This window comes from Coregonus lavaretus (genome assembly GCF_964263955.1).
Source record: "Coregonus lavaretus genome assembly, chromosome: 7".
In the NCBI taxonomy this organism is placed as follows: Eukaryota; Metazoa; Chordata; class Actinopteri; order Salmoniformes; family Salmonidae; genus Coregonus; species Coregonus lavaretus.
In genome coordinates, this window is record NC_139994.1 from 13,048,395 (window position 1) to 13,060,506 (window position 12,112).

The window sequence follows — 12,112 nt, forward strand, 5'->3', positions numbered from 1 at the left end:
GGTGTGAATACTTTCTGAAGGCACTGTATCTCACTATTGCCACAGTCCAACCACAATCTAAATGGATTTCATAGCTCTTCCTGAGTCTACTTGGACTTAAATGAGTGGTGGAGTGAGGGCGGGACAAGACAACATCTAGTAGCCTGGGGGCTGACCACTGACAACATGTAGGCTAGGTAGGTCTACTCTGGACTGGGAAACACTGTGCCCTTCTCCCACAACCAACAGGCCTGACTCACAGAATAACACCCACACTTTCCAAAACAGAACAATTTCACTTTGTCTCCCTATTAATACACATTGTTCAACAGGGCTAGATAATGACAACCCAACTCTTTCTATTACTGCATTGTTGGTTGGTAGCTTACAAGAAAGGCATTTCACTGTACTTGTGCATGTGACATTAAAACTCGAAACTTCAAACCACCTCTCAACTAAAGAAAGACAAGTAAAGAGTATATTTGTAGCAGTGTGAAGATAGGGCCCATGGAGCTACAGATGGAGACTGGGACTATGTCCACAATAGCACCATATTCCCTATAAAGTACACTACTTTTGACCAGAGCCCATAGGGTAGTGCACTATGGAGGGAATAGGGTTCCATTTGGGAAGCAAGCTTGGTCCTGCTGAAGCCCCCTTAAAAATCCCCAAATCCAATTTTTCAGGCTAAATGTGAGTTCCTCTTACAGCCCAAATCCACCTCCTTCCATTAACCCACAGCTCTATCTTGATTGTCTTGGCAATCCGTTTTAGAACAATGACATGGAATCACGCTACTGAATCAATGAATGCTGTTGGAAAACATAGCATGTGTTCCAAATGGCACCCTATTCCCTGTGTAGTGCACTACTTTTGACCAGGGCCTATAGTGCTCTGGTCAAACGTAGTGCGCTATATAGGGAATAGGGTGCCATTTAGGATGCAGACATAGCCTACTGCAACAGAACGTTGGATTTGCATAGATGCTAGATGTGTTACATGCAATTATTTCCATTCACTCACCAGCTTCATGCAGATTATTATGCATATGTTTAGAATAGAGTTGGCACTGTGTCTGCTTCAATGTACTGTAAACCAGCCTGGTTGTCATGTGGATGTGAAAAGGAGATGGTTTGGTTTGGCAGGCCGTAGGTAATGTGGGATATGGCTTGAGACAGGTTAACCTATAGGTTGCTAATGCCGGATCTGGATCCATATGAATGGATTAATCTGACTGCCAACATGTGAATACATGTGTTAGGTAACATAATATAATAATAATAATATAATAATAATAATAATAATAATAATAATAATAATAATAATAATAATAATAATAATAATAATAATAATAATATAATATGCCATTTAGCAGATGCTTTTATCCAAAGCGACTTACAGTCATGTGTGCATACATTTTTACGTATGGGTGGTCCCGGGGATCGAACCCACTACCCTGGCGTTACAAGCGCCATGCTCTACCAATTGAGCAACAGAGGACCACATGGGATGTTGTTTGAGGCAGAATAGCCTAGATGTTTAATCTGTAATCCGTGTTGCATGAGTCTGACTCCCACATATATCAAGTGACATATGAATAGGATGAATAAGATTACATGGCCAGGGGAGACCTGTATCATAAAGCATCTCAGAGTAGGAGTGCTCATCCCGGATCAGGTCTACCCCTGGCCATGTAATCACAGTCATTCATTCATCAAGGCAAATGTGATCCTCGATCATCACTCCTACCCTGGCTTGGTCTGGGTCTAGGAAGGACAGGGAGATCCATAGATCCAGTGTTTCATGCCAGACAGGCTCCCCTGTCCCTCTGTCCCTCTGTCCCTCTGTCCTTCTGCCCCCCCCCCCCCCCCACCCCCCTCCCCACCCCTCCCCCTCCTCCTCCTGGCCCACTTGACAGCTCTCTGGTTGTCTGCCACCTCCACTTTAGCCTCCTCTATCCCCCTCTTCCACCCAGATGCCTGATGGCTGCACAGCCACTGATAAATGTCTCTGGCTTTAGCCATCCCCACCAATTGAATGTCACATACTTTCTTCTTTCTTACTAGCTTTTTGGAGAGGTGTAAACTTTCATGGATTTCCACTCTGCCATGGTTGGAATGTGTGTGTGTGTGTGTGCACATGCGTGGTTGTGTGTGACAGTTAGAGATGGAGTACTTGTGTGTACTTAGTATGTGTGTGGGTGTCCTTGTGTATGACAGTGAGTGAGTGCCTGTATCTATTGCATGATAGTGTGTGTTCATATGTATGTGTGTCTATGACAGTGTGTGCATGTACTCTGTATTGTTTGTGCATGTGTGTGTTACGTCCTCAGTGTGTGTGTGTGTTTATTGCGTGTGTCACATCCAGGGTGTGTGTGTGTGTTTGTGTGTGTCTATGTGTGGGGCTTTCTACATTACTCTTGGCTCCATCCCACCCAAGGTCAGAGCCCAGTCACTTCCTGCTTCAGGATGCTGTCTACTGGCCTAGTAGATTTCCCAGAAGTGCACGTCGAGGAGCGTGCCAGCCAGCAGAATTGATTAGAACGTGGAACGCATAACATTAGGCCTGATAGATACTCAATTCACAAGGCCTTTCTGTGTTGTCTTAAGGCCCACCGCCATACTAAACAGAAAGAACACATACACTGAGTGTACAAAACATTAGGAACACCTGCTCTATCCATGACATAGACTGACCAGGTGAATCCAGGTGAAAGCTATGATCCCTTATTGATGTCACTTGTTAAATCCACTTCAATCAGTGTAGATGAAGGGGAGGAGCCAGGTTAAAGAAGGATTTTTATGCCTTGAGACAATTGAGACATTGATTGTGTTTGTGTGCCATTCAGAGGGTGAATTGGCAAGACAAAATATTTAAGTGCCTTTGAACGTGGTATTGTAGTAGGTGCCAGGCGCACCGGTTTATGTCAACAGTTTCCCGTGTGTATCAAGAATGGTCCACCACCCAAAGGACATCCAGCCAACTTGACACAACTGTGGGAAGCATTGGAGTCAACATGGCCCAGCATCCTTGTGGAACGCTTTTGACACCTTGTAGAGTTCATGCCCCGACGAATTGAGGCTGTTCTGAGGGCAAAAGGAGCGGGGAAGGGGGGGTGATAGGGCACTTTATTTATCACTTTTATTTAGCACTTTTATTTAGCACTTTTATTTATCACTTTTATTTAGCACTTTTATTTATCACTTTTATCTAGCACTTTTATTTATCACTTGTATCTAGCACTTTTATTTATCACTTTTATTTAGCACTTTTATTTATCACTTGTATCTAGCACTTTTATTTAGCACTTTTATTTATCACTTTTATTTATCACTTTTATTTATCACTTTTATTTATCACTTGTATCTAGCACTTTTATTTAGCACTTTTATTTAGCACTTTTATTTAGCACTTTTATTTATCACTTTTATCTAGCACTTTTATTTATCACTTGTATCTAGCACTTTTATTTAGCACTTTTATTTAGCACTTTTATTTAGCACTTTTATTTAGCACTTTTATTTATCACTTGTATCTAGCACTTTTATTTAGCACTTTTATTTATCACTTGTATCTAGCACTTTTATTTATCACTTTTATTTATCACTTTTATTTATCACTTTTATTTAACACTATTATTTAGCACTTTGATTTAACACTTTTATCTAGCACTTTTATTTAACACTTTTATCTAGCACTTTTATTTAACACTTTTATTTAGCACTTTTATTTAGCACTTTTATTTAGCACTTTTATTTAGCACTTTTATTTAGCACTTTTATTTAGCACTTTTACTTAGCACTTTTATCTTACTACTCTGATAAGGTAACAATGGTTAAAACTATGGCAGTGCCACATATTCGTGTTATGTGAAATCTACAACGTTTCTGTTTGTCTTATTGCTATATTAATACTCCTGTAATATGTCAATTAAAGGGATTTGTCAACAGTGACAGGGAGACTTATTTTCAGTAGATGCATGAATCAAACCTGCAGCCCTGGTGTTGCCAGTCCCTTGTTCTAAACCACTGAGGCATTAGAACCTTGTTTGCATAATGATAAGTAAAACTGTGTACAGTGCATTCTACAAACAAACAAAGCAAAGCAAAGAGGGGTCAGTTAGCCCCTAGACAACAATAAGAACCCTAAGCCAAGTGTTGTGTCGTCTGCCATCTTCTAACCAAACAAAAGGTCTCATTCCTGGGTGGCCATGTCTGTTTGCTCTGCCAGGCATCTTTGCCAGGCGTGCTTATAGCACTTAGTGGGGAATCACCCAGTGATTGTTGAAATGGTGGGCTAATTGTCTTTAGCCTGCTGGTGTTGCTTTGACCTGGTATTCTGACACTCTGACAGGCAGCCGAAAAGAAATGTGTGTGTATGTGTGTGTGTCCTGCACTGTTATGCTGACAGCAGAGGCACATGGAAGGCATTCAAATGTCACTTATTTAGTTATTTCACAGCCGGCTCCCTCTCTCCCTCTCTCCTTCTATCTCCCTCTCTCTCTTTCCTCTCTCTCTCATTTTCAGAGGCTTGGAGGAAAAGGCCACGGTTAATTATGCTCCCCTCTTAGTGGCAGCCAAGCATGGTGGATGCTGAAGGGGCTCTCTGCTGTGCCCACAGACAGACAGACAGTCTCTCTCTCGAGGGGCCTGAACTACTGAAATTAGACCCAATGTCAGATGACCTGGTTTCCCCTTCTCTATTTCCACGTTTAGCCTAACTCGTGTTAAGGGTCAGCTTTAACCAAATACAGCAAAAGCTCTCACACTGTAGAGGTGAAAGAGATTGCAAAATGTGTGTCAAGTGAGTGAGAAGTGTGTGTGTGTGTGTGTACGTGTGTGTGTGTGTGTGTGTGTGTGTGTGTGTGTGTGTGTGTGTGTGTATGTGTGTGTGTGTGTGCATGCTTGTGAGTGGGAATGCACACTGGCTGCACGTTTGTTCTAAGGAGAGCAAGACAGGTGACATATACACAGCCTCCACAATCTATCAAACCTGCCAACATAATGTACAAGCATGTCACTACACCCGCAATAACATCTGCTAAATATGTGTTTGTGACCAATACAATTTGATTTGTTGATTTGATTAAAATTCAAACTGGAGATTTTTGATTGTGTGTGCATGACCATTTAGACTACACTTTTTTTCCATATCCAGAAGAGGGCTTAAGAGGGCCAAACTCCTGAGACTGTGGTCCTGTCCCAAATGGCAAAAGCAGTGCACTATTTAGGGAATAGAGTGCCATTTGGTACACAGCCTGTTATTGATACATATCTTTCAGGAGATGGCATGATCCCTGCACCCCAGGGAGCTGGAAGCATATTCTTTGCATAATCTCTGAGGTGGAATCAAAAATATATTCTTAATTTGTCATGATGTAATACCTTGAAATGCACTAGTATCATCACCATGCTAGAACAACTAAAAAACATTAACTATTACTCATTAGCGAGATAGATAATATTAATTGATTGGCTGAACTATAGTGATGAATCCTGCCATCCAATCTAAGCAGTGTGTGTGATAGTGACTATACAACCTCAGTAAACTGCCAAATATACTCTACGGTACACGCTGTCCAGTATGAGTGTCAGTAATAACACACTTGCTACCCTACAATCATCCAGCGTGGTTGCTCACAAGAAAGGGAGATGGGTCAATTATTTTGAGGTTGGAAATAAGCGATAGTTACGCTGTGCCCTCAATACACACAGGACAGCAGCCAGACTACAGTAGAGTGGAGGAGTGTTGGGCTGGCTGTCTGAGTGCCATCAGCCATCACTCAGCATGGAGCAGCAGCATTAGGCTTTCTCTCATTTCCAGATCTAATGTCTAGGACAGAGCAGAGAGGCTGCCTATAGACCCATGGACCCTCCAGTACCAGACCCATGGCCCCTCCAGTACCAGACCCATGGCCCCTCCAGTACCAGACCCATGGACCCTCCAGTACCAGACCCATGGCCCCTCCAGTACCAGACCCATGCCCACTCCAGTACCAGACCCATGGCCCCTCCAGTACCAGACCCATGGCCCCTCCAGTACCAGTGCCATCAGCCTTCCCTCAGTGGAGGGTAGTAGCAGCATGTGGCTCTTTCTCAGCCCAGCTCTAGCTCCACTGACTCAGAGAAGACAGAACCCTTCAGGAGCCATCAGTGGAGCTCAACACTATACTCATCTCTGTGTCAGTGTGGATGACAGGGGTATAGATACAAAGCAATCCTAGCATGATATTACGTCTTTCTCTATATCAATCTCTCAGTCTTTCTCTCTCTCTGTCTCTTATCTTTCTCTCCTATCTCTCTCTTACTCTCTCCTTTTTTGTCTCGGTCTCTGGCTTTCCCTCTCTGTCTCGCACTCCCCTCTCTCTCTCTCTCTCTCTCTCTCTCTCTCTCTATCTCTCTCTCGCTCTCTCGCTCTCTCTCTCTCTCTCTCTCTCTCTCTCTCTCTCTCTCTCTCTCTCTCTCTCTCTCTCTCTCTCTCTCTCTCTCTCTCTCTCTCTCTCTCTCTCTCTCTCTCTCTCTCTCTCTCTCTCTACTCTCTCTCTCTCTCTCGCTATCTCTCTCTCTGAATGCACAACTTGAGGCCCATGAGACTACAGTGAGAGCACAAAATTGATATTTTTGATTATATTTGAAGTCTGCAAAGCAAGTGTGCTAGCGGGCTACAGTGGAGAGGGTTGTACTGAAAATAGATAGCATTAATCAGAGGAATCTGATCTATGACAAACAAATATAGGGAGGGAGTGTCTGAGTGGATGGAACAAGATCTTATCTAACAAAGGAAAGGAAAAATACATTTTGCCTGGAGTAGTAAGCCTACTTTGTCAGTGATGTGTAAACAAAGTGTGGTCCTCTGTAGCTCAGCTGGTAGAGCACGGCGCTTGTAACGCCAAGGTAGTGGGTTCGATCCCCGGGACCACCCATACACAAAAATGTATGCACGCATGACTGTAAGTCGCTTTGGATAAAAGCGTCTGCTAAATGGCATATTTTTTTTTTTTTTTTTTGATCACATACAGGATGCGTCCCAAATGGCACCCTATTCCCTATATGGTGCACTACTTTTGACCAGGGTCCATATGACTCTGGTGAAAAGTAGTGCACTATACGGGAATAGGGTGCCTATCCGTTTCCAGTCACCATGAAAAACTGTTATGGCTTCCACAGTTCTCTCTGCTTTGTGGAGGTTTAGGAATAAATGTCGCTAACACGTAATCAAACTTTCAAACCCGCAATAACTCTGCAGCCACACTCACTCAGGCTTTGCTTTATGACTGTTCTGCATCACTGGAGGCCTGATAAAAATAGCAATTACAGGTGTTTGTTGAAATATCACATTCCATATCCAATTGCATTAGTACACTATTAGCATCTTAAAGGGTTACCCAATTAAACGATCAGCAAACTGCATAATTCAACTGATTAAAAAAGGGGAATGCTTGAAATGAGAACACCTACCATTTCACTTTGTTTGTGCTCTCTGTTCTTTGTAAAAGGTAAAAGGTGATTTAAAGTGGACGTAACTACTGTACCTTTCTCAAGGTTTGTGACACATACAGTGGGGAAAAAAAGTATTTAGTCAGCCACCAATTGTGTAAGTTCTCCCACTTAAAAAGATGAGAGAGGCCTGTAATTTTCATCATAGGTACACGTCAACTATGACAGACAAATTGAGAAAAGAAAATCCAGAAAATCACATTGTAGGATTTTTAATGAATTTATTTGCAAATTATGGTGGAAAATAAGTATTTGGTCACCTACAAACAAGCAAGATTTCTGGCTCTCACAGACCAGTAACTTCTTCTTTAAGAGGCTCCTCTGTCCTCCACTCGTTACCTGTATTAATGGCACCTGTTTGAATTTGTTATCAGTATAAAAGACACCTGTCCACAACCTCAAACAGTCACACTCCAAACTCCACTATGGCCAAGACCAAAGAGCTGTCAAAGGACACCAGAAACAAAATTGTAGACCTGCACCAGGCTGGGAAGACTGAATCTGCAATAGGTAAGCAGCTTGGTTTGAAGAAATCAACTGTGGGAGCAATTATTAGGAAATGGAAGACATACAAGACCACTGATAATCTCCCTCGATCTGGGGCTCCACGCAAGATCTCACCCCGTGGGGTCAAAATGATCACAAGAACGGTGAGCAAAAATCCCAGAACCACACGGGGGGACCTAGTGAATGACCTGCAGAGAGCTGGGACCAAAGTAACAAAGCCTACCATCAGTAACACACTACGCCGCCAGGGACTCAAATCCTGCAGTGCTAGACGTGTCCCCCTGCTTAAGCCAGTAAATGTCCAGGCCCGTCTGAAGTTTGCTAGAGTGCATCCAGAAGAGGATTGGGAGAAAGTCATATGGTCAGATGAAACCAAAATATAACTTTTTGGTAAAAACTCAACTTGTCGTGTTTGGAGGACAAAGAATGCTGAGTTGCATCCAAAGAACACCATACCTACTGTGAAGCATGGGAGTGAAAACATCATACTTTGGGGCTGTTTTTCTGCAAAGGGACCAGGACGACTGATCCGTGTAAAGGAAAAATGAATGGGGCCATGTATCGTGAGATTTTGAGTGAAAACCTCCTTTCATCAGCAAGGGCATTGAAGATGAAACGTGGCTGGGTCTTTCAGCATGACAATGATCCCAAACACACCACCCGGGCAACGAAGGAGTGGCTTCGTAAGAAGCATTTCAAGGTCCTGGAGTCTCCAGATCTCAACCCCATAGAAAATCTTTGGAGGGAGTTGAAAGTCCATGTTGCCCAGCGACAGCCCCAAAACATCACTGCTCTAGAGGAGATCTGCATGGAGGAATGGGCCAAAATACCAGCAACAGTGTGTGAAAACCTTGTGAAGACTTACAGAAAACGTTTGACCTGTGTCATTGCCAACAAAGGGTATATAACAAAGTATTGAGAAACTTTTGATATTGACCAAATACTTATTTTCCACCATAATTTGCAAATAAATTCATTAAAAATCCTACAATGTGATTTTCTGGAATATTTTTTCTCATTTTGTCTGTCATAGTTGACGTGTACCTATGATGAAAATTACAGGCCTCTCTCATCTTTTTAAGTGGGAGAACTTGCACAATTGGTGGCTGACTAAATACTTTTTTCCCCCACTGTACTTAGAGAGAAAACTATGTTGCTGCAACTGATTTATCTGAATTAATGAGCCAGCTGCTGTTTTCTAAGTTCTCTAAGAAACATCTAATTTCCAATTCAAACAATGCACATACGTATAGATCAGTGGAGGCTGCTGAGTGTTAGAAACTGTGGAAACTGGCATAAATACATTATAACAATGAAAACAAGGTACACAAGGATACCATCAGATATCCAGTTAAGGGAGATACATTTGCCTGTATAAGCCTGGTTTCAAGGACAACATAATCGAATGAGATAATGGAACTATGGTTTCCTGCTTATTTGGGCCCAAATGCTCCACATTTCCGCCAAAGAGTTGTTTCTCTACAAATTAGCAAGAATACCTGGTCACAAATAGAGATACTGACAATCATCAATGCGAGAAGCATGCTACAGCCTTCACAAATGAGACTATCAGAGATACCACAGGGACAAAACAGCAAACCAAAAATTATACGATATCCACGAGTAGGACATACAAAGTCTTCCAAAATAGAACACACATAAAGACATTGCCAGCCCAATATATCCCCCTATTGTGTCTTTCTTTTTGGTTTCCTTCAGTTTGCCATGCTTCGAAAATCTATTACATAATTCTCTTGATGGTGCCAGACCAGAGCACTAACAACCAGACAGCGACAGTGATTGGCTTAGTTTGTGGAGTTGGTTGTGTGAATTCTGGGTACAGACAGGGCCACATGTGAACAGAATAAGACAAAAACTTGGCTCTGATTCTACTTTTACACAGTTGGAGGCCAGGGAAGGAGGGGAACATAAGACAGATGGAAGGAGGGTAAAATAGAGGGGGGAGGGAGAGAGGAAGAGAGGGAGGGAGGGGACAAACAGCTTTTGTTGACACAGAACTCGCCCCACAACAAGGTCAGGGAGCTAGCTACCAGTTGCAAAACACTGAATAGTAAACCACGTGCAGAAACAACAATACACACATTTAGGCTAAGCAGGACGCAAAAGCCAAAGTGATTTGAATATGAACTTTGGAACTGATGTGGGTCTGATGTATGATGTTGGGTGGTGTGGAGAGTTTGAAGCCATGCCTTAGTCTGTCGACTGGGCCCAGTTCCCAAATCAAAGACAGAGAGGGCAATCCATAGATGCATTACCATAAATACATATTAATATCAATTTGTTCAGTGTCATTTGAAAGACTTCCTCTTGACGACGTCTCCAAACAAAGATTGTCACACCAACACAAACAAGTAAACAAGTTGACAGCCCATCTTCTAAAGAAATCAACAATGGGTCATATCCAGTCCCCTATGTTACACAAGGAAGGAAGAGGATTTAGTAAGTAAATAAGAGCAGTATGTATCAAGCATCTAAGAGTAGGAGTGCTGATCTAGGATCAGATCCCCCTTGTCAATGTATTCTTATTCATTCTGATCTAAAAGGCAAAACTGATCCTAAATCAGTACTCCTACTCTAAAATGCTTGATACATACAGTACATACGCCAGTATCCATCTATCTATCTATCTATCTATCTATCATCTATCTATCTATCTATCTATCTATCTATCTATCTATCTATCTATCTATCTATCTATCTATCTATCTATCTATCTATCTATCTATCTATCTATCTATCTATCTATCTATCTATCTATCTATCTATCTATCTATCTATCTATCTATCTATCTATCTATCTATCTATCTATCTATCTATCTATCTATCTATCTATCTATCTATCTAGCTGTCTGCCTGCCTGCCTGCCTGCCTGCCTGCCTGCCTGTCTGTCTGTCTGTCTGTCTGCCTGCCTGCCTGCCTGCCTGCCTGCCTGCCTGCCTGCCTGCCTGCCTGCCTGCCTGTCTGTCTGTCTGTCTGTCTGTCTGTCTGTCTGTCTGTCTGTCTGTCTGTCTGTCTGTCTGTCTGTCTGTCTGTCTGTCTGTCTGTCTGTCTGTCTGTCTGTCTGTCTGTCTGTCTGTCTGTCTGTCTGTCTGTCTGTCTGTCTGTCTATCTATCTATCTATCTATCTATCTATCTATCTATCTATCTATCTATCTACCCCATACACTAGACAACATATGGTCAAACATCTCCCAGACAAACTGTGATGGCTGTCTATTAGCAAACTGTACCAATATTCAGATCCCTATTAAAATACATCCTTGCTATGAAGATAATTGGTATTGATTCGTCCGACAACCAATATTCTCATATGATCATAAATCATTATTGACATATTGGTAAGAACTCCACTACTACTGGACAACTACAAATACCTAGGTGTCTGGTTAGACCGTAAACTCTCCTTCCAGACTCACATTAAGCATCTCCAATCCAAAGTTAAATCTAGAATTGGCTTCCTATTTCGCAACAAAGCCTCCTACACTCATGCTGCTAAACATGCCCTCGTAAAACTGACTATCCTACCGATCCTTGACTTCAGCGATGTCATTTACAAAATAGCTTCCAACACTCTACTCAGCAAATTGGATGTAGTCTATCACAGTGCCATCCGTTTTGTCACCAAAGCCCCATATACTACCCACCATTGTGACCTGTACGCTCTCGTTGGCTGGCCCTCACTACATATTCGTCGCCAAACCCACTGGCTCCAGGTCATCTATAAATCACTTCTAGGCAAATCCCCGCCTTATCTTAGATCATTGGTCACCATAGCAACACCCAGCCTTGGTATGTGTTCCAGCAGGTATATCTCACTGGTCATCCCCAAAGCCAACACCTCCTTTGGCCGCCATTCCTTCCAGTTCTCTGCTGCAAATGACTGGAACGAACTGCCCAAATATCTGAAGCTGGAGACACTTATCTCCCTCACTAACTTTAAGCATCAGTTGTCAGAGCAGCTTACCGATCACTGCACCTGTACACAGCCCATCTGTAATTAGCCCACCCAGCATTTATTTTGCTCATTTGCACCCCAGTATCTCTATTTGCACATCATCTTCTGCACATCTATCACTCCAGTGTTAATACTAAATTGTAATTATTTTGC

The 12,112-nt window shown here is 42.4% G+C and overlaps 1 protein-coding gene across 1 annotated transcript in view; it reads right to left on the minus strand.

Annotated features, from left to right (window-relative positions):
* LOC311132780 (CUB and sushi domain-containing protein 3-like) overlaps positions 1-12,112 on the minus strand; it is a gene marked incomplete at its 3' end in the record, with an annotated part of 471,294 nt that overhangs the window by 362,304 nt on the left and 96,878 nt on the right.